This window comes from Zootoca vivipara, chromosome 8 (genome assembly GCF_965207765.1).
Source record: "Zootoca vivipara chromosome 8, rZooViv2.hap1.1, whole genome shotgun sequence".
In the NCBI taxonomy this organism is placed as follows: domain Eukaryota; kingdom Metazoa; phylum Chordata; class Lepidosauria; order Squamata; family Lacertidae; genus Zootoca; species Zootoca vivipara.
Genome location: NC_142591.1, coordinates 26,375,614 through 26,387,056, shown reverse-complemented (window position 1 = coordinate 26,387,056; position 11,443 = coordinate 26,375,614).

The following is an 11,443-nucleotide window of genomic DNA, read 5'->3' as shown; positions in this document are numbered from 1 at the left end:
AGCTGCAAACCTGAGCACAGAGCATATATTTCAACCTGCTTTTTACAAACGTTCCACTGTGACTTGTCACTGATTCCCCACTGTGTCACCAAAAGAGCCATACCATATGTTGCACCAAGACTCCAAAGCTGCAGCACAGGACAAGGGCACATGAAGGCAGGGGTGGGGGGAGATTCTCATGGGTCCATGCTGTTGTATTTGAGTGAATGGGTGGCAGGCATGCAGGGCTGGTTTTAGGACCAATTGACCCTAAATTTCCCTGGGGTGCCAGACTTCCGGGGGGGGGGCACATATGCTGTGTAGGCTATCTACTTAAATATCTAGTCAATCGTTGAAACAAATAATACAAACAGTTAATCTGATCCTAGCCATATATATATATATATATATATATATATATATATATATATATATATATATATAATAAATCATGTCTGCAAATCATGCATCCCAGTCATGAACTGGAAAGCAGATACATTTTTCAAAAGGCTCTTCAAAAGTTGAAACATTGAAGAAAGGTGTCGAAGCCTTTCCTTGCCTGAGGTGACATTTGGTCTAGGACCAGCTTGTCAACACTTCTTGTTTGTTTGTTGATCGCCAAGGAATTGATGCTTTTGAATTACGGTGCTGGAAGAGACTCTTGAGAGTCTGCAAGAAGATCAAACCTATCCATTCTGAAGGAAATCAGCCCTGAGTGCTCACTGGAAGGACAGATTCTGAAGCTGAGGCTCCAATACTTTGGCCACCTCATGAGAAGAGAAGACTCCCTGGAAAAGACCCTGATGCTGGGAAAGATTGAGGGCACAAGGAGAAGGGGACGACAGAGGATGAGATGGTTGGACAGTGTTCTCGAAGCTACGAACATGAGTCTGAGCAAACTGCGGAAGGCAATGGAAGACAGCAGTGCCTGGTGTGCTCTGGTCCATGGGGTCATGAAGAGTTATGACTAAACAACAATGAAAGTGAGTCTGTGGAATTGGAAAAGATGGTCAGAAGTAAGCACTTACCATCCGGAGAGCCAGTCATGGAGCAGAGTGACCTGCAGAAAAGGACCCTTGAGCAGGCCTAGCCCCTTTCAGGTATTTTCTGAGGGGAGAGTAAGTTATTTGTCAACAGAGAAGTGGTGCTAGGAATGCTGCATCCCAAACTGGAACAGAAAGTAAGAGCCTAGGGAAGGAGGGAGCTCCACAGAAGAGCAGGGTGGAGAGAAAAACAGGAGATCAAGCTAGAGGAGCTGGAAGAACCAGCTAATAGGACAGAACTGGAATCTTTGCCTCAGGGGTCATCTTGGTTGTTAGTATGGTTCTAACCAACCTGAAGAGATTGGCTCCAATCTCCCCACTCACCCACACCCATTCAAGATCTCTGCTTCTTTCACACGCCCTTAAACCAAAGGCTCCAGTATGTGCAGTTTGGAAATTAAAACGAATCTATGGTATGTGAGCTGCAAGAAGATCAAACCTATCCATTCTTCAGGAAATCAGCCCTGAGTGCTCACTGGAAGGACAAATCCTGAAGCTGAGGCTCCAATACTTTGACCACCTCATGAGAAGAGAAGACTCCCTGGAAAAGATTCTGATGTTGGGAAAGATCAGTGTCATAGAAGCTACTAACATGAGTCTGACCAAACTGCGGGAGGCAGTGGAAGACAGGAATGCCTGGAGTGCTCTGGTCCATGGGGTCATGAAGACTAAACAACAACATGTGAGAAAGGAGATATGCAAATGGGTAGGACTTGAATGTCTGGAAGCAGAGCAGAGGCATTCTCACCTACCGGTAAGTGGAATCTTCCAAACCCAGGAAAATGCTTGCAATGGATAGGAGCAATCTTATCAGAGAACAAATTACTCAGCAGTAGAAGAGATGGCCAGGGATGCATGGTTAAGAAGCCTGGGTGGGGCACCAAAAACAAATAAGTGTCTTAGAATGGAGATTTTATGAGGTGGCAAAATGCATTCCAGAGCCCAAATGCCTCAAGCGAAGTTGCCATTTGCAAAGCCACTTGTTTGCAACTAGTTTCATTTTATCTTTATTTGTAAAAATATTTATATACAAGATGCTCACAGGAAAGGAAGTGTAGGATTGCCCTGTCATGCTGCAGTCCTGTGCACGCTGACTTGGAAGTAAGGCCAACTGAACACAGTGAGGCTTACTGGCAGCTTCAGACATGCACTACACATAAGAAAACTTACAGCTTCTGGAATTAAGTCTGCACCTGCCCTGTCTCTTTTTCCCCACCATGCTGACATTTCATTCCCTTAAGTCACATCAATGGCAATTAATGTACTTTCAGTAGCACCTTACAGACCAACTACGGTAAGTTTTTCCTTGGTATGAAGAAGTGTGCATGCACACGAAAGCTCATACCAAGGAAAAACTTAGTTGGTCTCCAAGGTGCTACTGGAAGGATTTTTTTTTATTTTGTTTCGAGTACGTCAGACCAACACGGCTACCTACCTGTAATTAATGTACCATACTATCATTATTTTTGCATTTTGTTATCATCCCATTAGTGTTACTCTAGCATGTTGATAAAAATACTACACGGCAGCAACTGCAGAGTGTTAGTAAACCACTTATATTCTTAGGTTGTGTACACCGATGAATGCTCTCCTTTAATCCATGAGACGTGTAAGATTCCCAGGTTTTTGACTGCCTATCTAATATCTAATTCACACATAATTATATATTGTGAAACCACTTTTTCCCACACTCCCATGGAGAATAGAGAAATCATATCTCCACAAAGAAGTGCAGTTCTCTTCAGCTTTGTTGGTTGCTTGTTTCCTCCCTCCCCCTCCTGAAACAGTGCCCCACATTCTCTTCCTCTGACACAACTCAGAAATACCCTCACTATTTACCCTCCCTCCTGGCTATATCCATTTGAAAAGAAGTTTGTTAAAAAATGGTTTCTTTGGTTGTGCAGGTTCTGCCTGAACATTATTATTTGCATCCGAGCTCTTTTGGTGACCAAGCTATGCTTGTAGACCAGGGGTCAGCAAACCTTTTCAGCAGAGGGCCGTTCCACTGTCCCTCAGACCTTGTGGGGGGGCCGGACTATATTTTGTAAAAAAAAGAACGAATTCCTATGTCCCACAAATAATCCTGTGGTGCATTTTAAATAAAAGGAAACATTCTACTCATGTAAAAACACGCTGATTCCTGGACCATCCGCAGGCTGGAATTAGAAGGCGATTGGGCCGGATTCGGCCCCTGGGCCTTAGTTTGCCTTCCCATGTTGTAGATGCTATGGCGATGATGTTTTTCATTGGGCCATATCCAATGATGCAATACAATACAAGCAGCACGCAAGGGCACAAGATTCAATCAAGTTTCAATCAAGTATTATTAGTACAAAAAGAAAACAATAAGAGAACCATATACAAACGCTGACACAGAAGCCAAAACCAAACGTCAAGCAGGTAGCATATACAAATAAATACCGAAAGGCAAACCAGTCTTTATGGTCTTTGAGGCTATGTAGCGGTCAGCAAAGTGGCAGCAGGTCGAACAAAGTGTCAATGATATACTTACAATTCGTATGAAACCACTTATCTTGGCTTAGGCCACAATGCTCAAGTTCTTATTTCAAAAGGTTCTCTCATGCGGCTTTGATACATTTACATATTCACTGGTGATATAAATTCTAATTATTATTTAGACTAATACAGTAGTACAATTTCTAAAATATATGTACATATAAAGAAATACTTACATTTCTTATATTCAGAGTTTTCTTAGTTTGAGCATGTATTGACTAAGCAAAAATCCTGTGTTTGGAGCACACTTATATACAAAAGGTTGGTTCACAGGTGATACCTAGTAATTAGGGATGACAATTAGGAGAGGGCAGAAGAATGTGAGTACTGATAACACTTACAGTATCTCTCTAATTTCTGTATGTTATACTGCTGGTGTGTTAGTTTAAATGAATACAGAAAGGTCAAGATCTGAGTTTCAACCGTCCGGACTTTTGAAGAAATTGGCAGCATTAGCCCATTATTTCAGTTTTTGTTATATCCAATGATGCAGCTTTACTGGCGCAACAGACTTCTGTGTGCTCAAAGGAGCTCCCTCTCCAGCCCCCCCCCGCATGCTCTCAGATCACTTCTGCAGGGTTGGGGGGACGCCCTAGAGCAGATTTTGGGGGCACACGGTGAGAGGAAACAGAACATAGCTGATTCAGCATGAGATAGTTCCTTATTTGCATGGAAATTCAAAGCAACAGAAAACGTTACAAAGAATTATTTATTCATCCCTAATCATAGCTGTCAAGTCTCCCGTTTTTCGCGGTGTTGTAAGAATTTTAAGGTTATATATATTATAATTGTTCATAAACATGTACATGAATGTACAGGCACATGTCTGAAGCAGCACAGGAAGACAGGCCTGACTGACACCATTTTGACTCTCTCTGACCAGGTGTTTCTCTGCAAGGAGAGAAGGGGGGTGAAGGAACTTTCTCATTGTCTGAAGGGTTAAAGTGATTTCTATCTCAAAGGAATGACCAGGCTACCCCGGAAAAGGCAAACTAAGAACTTTGTTAAATTAACAAGTTACATAGTAAACAGGATAGACAGGATTTCATGTTAATGCCTCCTCACACCCAACCGCTTACCAATAATACTTGCATTTACATATTCTTAAATTCAGGGACAAAATTAAAATTAAAATTAAATTCAGTCACGAAATTAAAAGACGCCTGCTTCTTGGGAGAAAAGCATTGACAAACCTAGACAGCATCTTAAAAAGCAGAGACATCACCTTGCTGACAAAGGTCCGTATAGTTAAAGCTATGGTTTTCCCAGTAGTGATGTATGGAAGTGAGAGCTGGACCATAAAGAAGGCTGATCGCCGAAGAATTGATGCTTTTGAATTATGGTGCTGGAGGCATAGGCGTACCCGGGGGGGGGGGGTAGGCAGGGGAAGCTGCCCCCCCTAGAAGCAAAAAAAAAATAACCTATTTTACAGACCATAACCAGCGCTTTCCCCCTCCATGGGGGGGGATGACTCTTTCAAATACGGTATTTACCAGTAATTGGGGGGGGGAGGCACCTAGGCCTCTAGGAGTTGGCTGCTATGCCTAGGACAATTCAAGAAAGCAGAATAATGCATATGCTATGGTAATATATCAATAGAATCATAGAATTGTAGTCGGAAGGGACCACAAGGGTCATCTAGTCCAACCCCCTGCAATGCAGGAATTTTTTCCCAAGGTGGGGCTTGAACCCACGACATGGTTGAAATATTATGCTGATATGCAGCAACGCCTCGGAGCTGTCGTGACTGCGGCCATGCCTTGCCTCACCCTCGCCCTCCTTATGAGGCTGATCTCCCTTTAAGGGAACTTATTTTTACAACAGCGGGAAACCCCTGTATTTAAATCTGTTTCCTGCTGTTATCCCGAATTGAAAAATATCCCGTAAATCCCCTGGGATTGCCGAGTGCTGCCAAAAATCGCCTCTGCGCATGCCTGGGCATGCACAGAAGCATTTTCTGGTGCCCAGACATGCAGACATGGGCAGCCCGGCACCAGAAGTCGCTTCTGCACATGTCTGGACATGCGCAGAACCGATTTCCGGTGCCGCTCTGCCCATGTCTGGGCACCGGAAATCGGACAGAGCCAGCACCGGAAATCGCTTCTGCGCATGTCTGGACATGTGCAGAAGTGACTTCCGGTGCCGCGCCGCTGCTGATCCCTTATTTTCCAATCTGGAACTTGACAGCTATGTCCCTAATGCCATTTACTGGCTGGACGCACGAATGGTGAGAGGCAGCAGTTGGGTAGCCCCCAGGGGAAGAAGGCTAAGAGCCAGAGGATTGGTAGTGGGACAACGATGAGCGGTCAGAGGGAGAAAAAGGGAGAAGACTGGGAGGAGGAGGAGATGTCAGGAGCTGAATAGATGACAGGGGTTAGTGGGCAGGAAGAGTATGTGGCACAGTAGCAAAGCTAGGGGGCGAGAGGGCAGGATGCCCCCAGTAGCACTTACCTTTAAGGGTGGCATGCCTAAGCCCAAGGTGATACACAAGTCCAGATGCCCCAGAGCCTGTCATGCCACTCCCCCAAAGCAGTGTGGCCTGGGGCTGGGCTCTCAGAGCGCTGAGCTGCTGCATCCCCCCCCCCAAAGCTGCCAGAGGGCAGCCGAGAAGGACACAACTGGCACAGACTAGCCCCACGAGCAGCGCTGGGCCTGCAGTGCGCCCTAGCCACAGCACCTGCCCTGTGCTGGTCATATATGTCATTCATGCCAATTGTAAAGATTGCCCTCCAGCCGGTCTGCCCCTTTATTAGATATCTGGATCAGTACTGTATACTATTTTATATTACATGTTTCCTATTTAATCCTCATGGATAAGTAAAATAATGGACTATGCAGAACTGGCAAAATGAACAGCAAAATTTAGAGAATCTAATGCGTGTTTTATGGAAGAATGGATGCCTTTGTCGGACTATTTACTGCAGGAAATGGTGGACGCGCAAGCAGGATTTGAGCTATGAGCAACAGAAGTAATTAGATTACAATATTGTGGTTATGATTTGAAGATAGGGTGCAGCAGAAGGAGAGAAACAACAACTCCGTGGGGAAAGGGGTGGGAAGTTGACAAAAACAAGAGAAAATATGAAATTGTGTTTTAACTGTATATGTTAAAAACGTTGAAACTTAATAAAATATAATCAAATAATAATAATCATGACTGGACTGTTACGTTTTTGTTCAAGAGCTGGATTCATGCGTATTTGTGAGGTGCACAGAATCCTAGCATTTGATCCTAGAGTTGGAAGGAATTTTAGAGGTCTTCCTGACCAACTCCTCCCCACTGCAAGGATCAATGGCTAAAGATGAATCCCTGACAGCTGGTCTCCCAGCTTCTGTTTAAATGCTTCTAGCAAAGGAGCGCTCGCTTGTAGTTTGTTCTACAGCTGAAACACTCTCTTAAGTCGGTAACCAGACAAGATCCTCTTTGCCGTTGTGTATTTCTTATAACCTGAATTTTACAGGGGCAATGCTTGTCCATGCATTTAAATTCTGCTATGCACACAACATTTCTGGAGGAAATGCCCCCTCCCCCATAAAATCTCAGATTATATCCCCTCTTTATTTGCTCTTAGTTTCAATGCACTCTCCCTCTGGAGAGCAATGTTCACTTACGGACTGGCATTTATTTCCATGCAATCAACTTCAGCTCTGAGTATTTTATCCTGCAACTGTTGGCTAAGGGTCCTCAAATGAGGCAACAAGGAAAAGAATGGAAGAAAAATAGAAGCCTGCCTGATGACAAGACAAAAAGCTCCATAGACTCTGGATTTTTTTTTAAGCAATAATTTCCCAAACCAGTGGGGGGGGGGGCGAAATAGAGCTTGAAGTATCATCTTGGCTCATTAAAACATAAGCAAAATGTCCAGATTTCAGTGTTCAATATATATTTCCAGCAAAAAAAGCAAATGATGGGTTCACTGCCATCTTACGCCTCTCCAAAGGCAGATGGCCCAGCCAGTTATCTAGCATTAGTTATCTAGCATTATCTAGCAAGTGGCAGAATATCAAATCCCCCATAAACTTACATCAGCCATCCAGCATTTTTGCTTGGAGATTCTTAAAGCCCGCTCAGGTTTCGAACAAGCTCCATAGTTCCCCTCTTCTCCTACCCTGTCAGCTTGCTGAATTGCATTGTCTGCCTCATTCTCTCTCTCTCTCTCTCTCTCTCTCTCTCTCTCTCTCTCTCTCTCTCTCTCTCTCTCTCTCTCTCTCTCTCTCTCTCTCTCTCGTTCTGTGTTTGAATGCAGCTGGTTTTGCAACAGAGATGTGAGCTAAGCAAAAAAACCAAATTAAAAAGCACTTGTATAAACAAGTGCCATCTGATACCACTGTGCTAAGCAGACTGACTCATCCAGCATATATACATACACATCAATTGCAGTTTTCAAGGCAGTAGGGGGAATGCACTATAATTAAAACAATTATAACCAGGAGAGGTGCTGAAGCTGTTCTCATCCAACAAACCTAAGAATATGGCATGAAGTGGAATCAGCTGGACCATGGCATTTGACTCATGCCAAACGGAGAACATGTTTTATGATGATATTTTGTAATAGGGTTTTGTAATAGGGATGCGTACCAGGGTTGTGTCACTGAGTAAAGTTGTTTCCCCAGCAATAGACAGCACTGTGACTGCAATTAGGCCATTAGGTACCCATGTTGCTGTTTCCTCCTGCACCTCACAAGTTTTTCTGCTCAGCGTCTTTTTTGGTCTTGTCTCTTGTCAGAAATGCTGTGAGTCCAAGCATGGTACGTTATGGGAACTAGGGCAAATAAATTTTCTGTGTCAGAAAGCTCCAGCTGTGTTAGAGCTTCAGTACAGCCAGACCCCACAAAGGGGTAGCGAAGGTGCTTGATTATTCTTTGCAAAACAACATAGAAATCAAAGAAGTGCACTTTAGTTCCCTACTCTAGGTGGTTTCTTCTTCTTTGATTTTTCTACTTTTGAATAATGCCTCCCTGTTTGGCAGACAGGAGTCATAGAAGACTCTGCAGCATACACTAGGCTACGCACTCTAGTTGTCCTCATTTCGGAGGGGTGTGAAGAAAACACTCTCCTGCAGGAAAGAATGAGTAGCAGCTAACATGAGAAAGAAAGCCAGTCTATTGCAAACATAGCAAAAATCTCTTCCCCACTGAACCATCAAACCCTGTGATCAAAAGAAGGGTGTCCAATCTCTTGATCTTTGCAGGCTTTTGGGGGGCTAAATCTGTTCAAGAAATGGATTGATCATTTGATGGGCAGATCTTCCTGTAATTCCATTGAAGTCAACTAAACCGGGATCATCTTATTAAAAGCAAACAAAGGAAAATAACTCTCCCAAACTTGTTAGCATCAAGTAACAAATCTTCTCATAGGCAAGGTATAGATTGGGGAAAACACAATATCTTAAGAACTCTGCTAGTCATGGCTTGCATTTGCATTAAAGAACTGCAGCAGTTGCTTTGGGAGCTTTCCAAATTATAGGTTGAGATCTGCTGTAGCACCTGCTACATTATGTTGCCTAGCACTCTCTAAGATTGTTCTCTGGCTGTTTCCTTCCACTGACGGTCTGCAATGTGAGCAGAACCCTGGGAGTCAAAGGCACCCAGTGACCACAGGAGGATTGAAATAGACATCTTAGTCCTCAGAGCATAGAGGATCTTGAATAAGAAAAGGGAGAAACTGTGTGGGATAAATTCAGAACATGCCAAGTATTGAGTTGCACAGAATTCTTCGTCATACATACATACAGAAAAGAATTTAATGTACAGTACAGTGATGCCTCACTTGTCAAACGTAATCCATTCTGGAAGACCGACTTCTGAAACATTCAACAACCGAGACGTGGCTTCTGTTTGGTTGCAAGAGCTTCTTGCACTCAGTGGAAGCTGTGTTAGACGTTTGAGTTCTGAGGAACGTTCGAAAATGGAAGCATTTACTTCCGGGTTTTCGGCGTTCGAGAACTCAAACGTTCGGCAACGTGGGTGTTCGGGAACCAAGGTTCCACTGTACTGTATTACAAACATTTGCATGTGTCCACATTAGCAGAAGTTGGATATCTATCTTTCTGCATTATATCTATAGCTACATCAGTTTGCCAGTTTGGAATGTCTTGTTGTCTATGGAAGGACTAGAGAAAGTTTCCCTTTAGAAAGAAGTGGTTACATTTGGGCACCGTGCCTACACACTGAGTTTTGATAAAAAGTGAAACATTTACATTCCAAACTTATTTGGCCTACCACTCCCTTTTCAGAAAAAAATAAATAAATTACTCAGCCCCCCCCCCCCCGGAAATCTGTGTTCTTTAAGCAAACAAACAGAAAGATGCAGTGACAAATTTGTGTTCTTTTATGTATCTGTATTTCTACCTACATCGTACAAAATTGTAAAGAAATATGTTGTTGTAAATATGACACCTTGAAATTTCAAATTGTAAAATTATTTCTTAAAATACATGGGGCGAACCAGAGTGAAGCCCGCTTTTTCAGTCAGATCTGCCCCAAGCAAGCTGCAATCCAATTCCCAGGTCTGGGTGGTGAAGCTGAGAATTCTGTGATTCTATGATTTGTAGTGCTCAATATCTGTGGGGGAATTTTCAGCGATGTTCGTCTATTGCAGCAAAAACAGAAAACCTCAGTTTATTTATTTCTATATCCTGTTCTCCTTCTAACGTACTCGGAGCATCAGAAAATATAAATCATCATCATCAAATATATATCATCCAAATGAGCAGTTCATTAAAAGCAACAAAATGAGCAACAATTAGTTCTTGTAGGACCCTGAATATGAGCAATAATTTTATGGCATAAGCTTTCATGGACCGGAGTCCACTTTCTCAGATGCACCTCTTCTTCTGAACTTTTTCTTTTTTTAAAATAAAGGAATACCACCCTGTGAACTTTTCAATGCAAGGATAAAATTCAAAGCTCTCTCTGCATGAAAAAAAAAATAAACCAAGCAATTGCAAAAGTGAGATAACAGATCATGGTGAATGTGTAAATATATATATATTTCTTTGGCGATCACTCGGAGCCGAGTAAGATTGTCTTCCATAAACACGGTTTTAACAATGGGTCCGTAAGTGACTTATCCTACCAGCAGATGGTAGTGTTGGTTCATTTTCCCCACACCCGGTTCAGAAAGTGTAAGCCAGTGTTATTAGAGAAAGAACGAGAAATTGTACAATTAATTTTCAATAAAAACCATTTCTGATTTTTCTCTTTCTCTGTCAGCAGCATGCTGTCATGCTGCACTGTAAAACACACTAACTGTGGAAGGAAGGAGGCATCTCAACCTTCAAAGAAACATCTAATAACTTCCCAAGTGCGCCTCCACTTGAGAAAAAGGAACTGTAGGGAAACAAATATATACCTGGCACGTTTACTTTCATTTACCCCAATGGCGGGGAAACCTTGTCAATGCAAGGGCTGCATTGGGGCAACATTATGGGGACAGCTCATGCCAGTGCTAAGTGGGGCCAGGTGAGAAAATGTACAGTAGAGCCTCTCGGGCTCAGGTGGCGGTTAGGCATTGGATTGTTCAATATGTGATGTATCTGTGTTGTGTGTCGGAGGTCAGGTTAAGGCCATCACCTACCTCCTAGGGGTATCCCGTTAAGGGGATCTGGCGGTGGTGGATCCTGTCCAATGCCCTACTGGGGTTAGGGCCATGGCACGACCCCCGGTGATGTCAGGGGAAGCTTCCAGTTGTATTTGCATCAACAAGCTCCTCCCACTGCTCGTTAACCTTTAAGTGTCTCCACACCAGTCAGGTGGAGTCATGTGTTGCGTTCCCGTCCAGTGCCTAAGCCAATGCCACTCACATGCTATAACCAATAAAGTTGTGGCCTTTATTTACCCATTAACCTAAAATCATGTGTCCTTGTGTCTTATTTACTCCACGCGGGTGACGGGCCATCGAC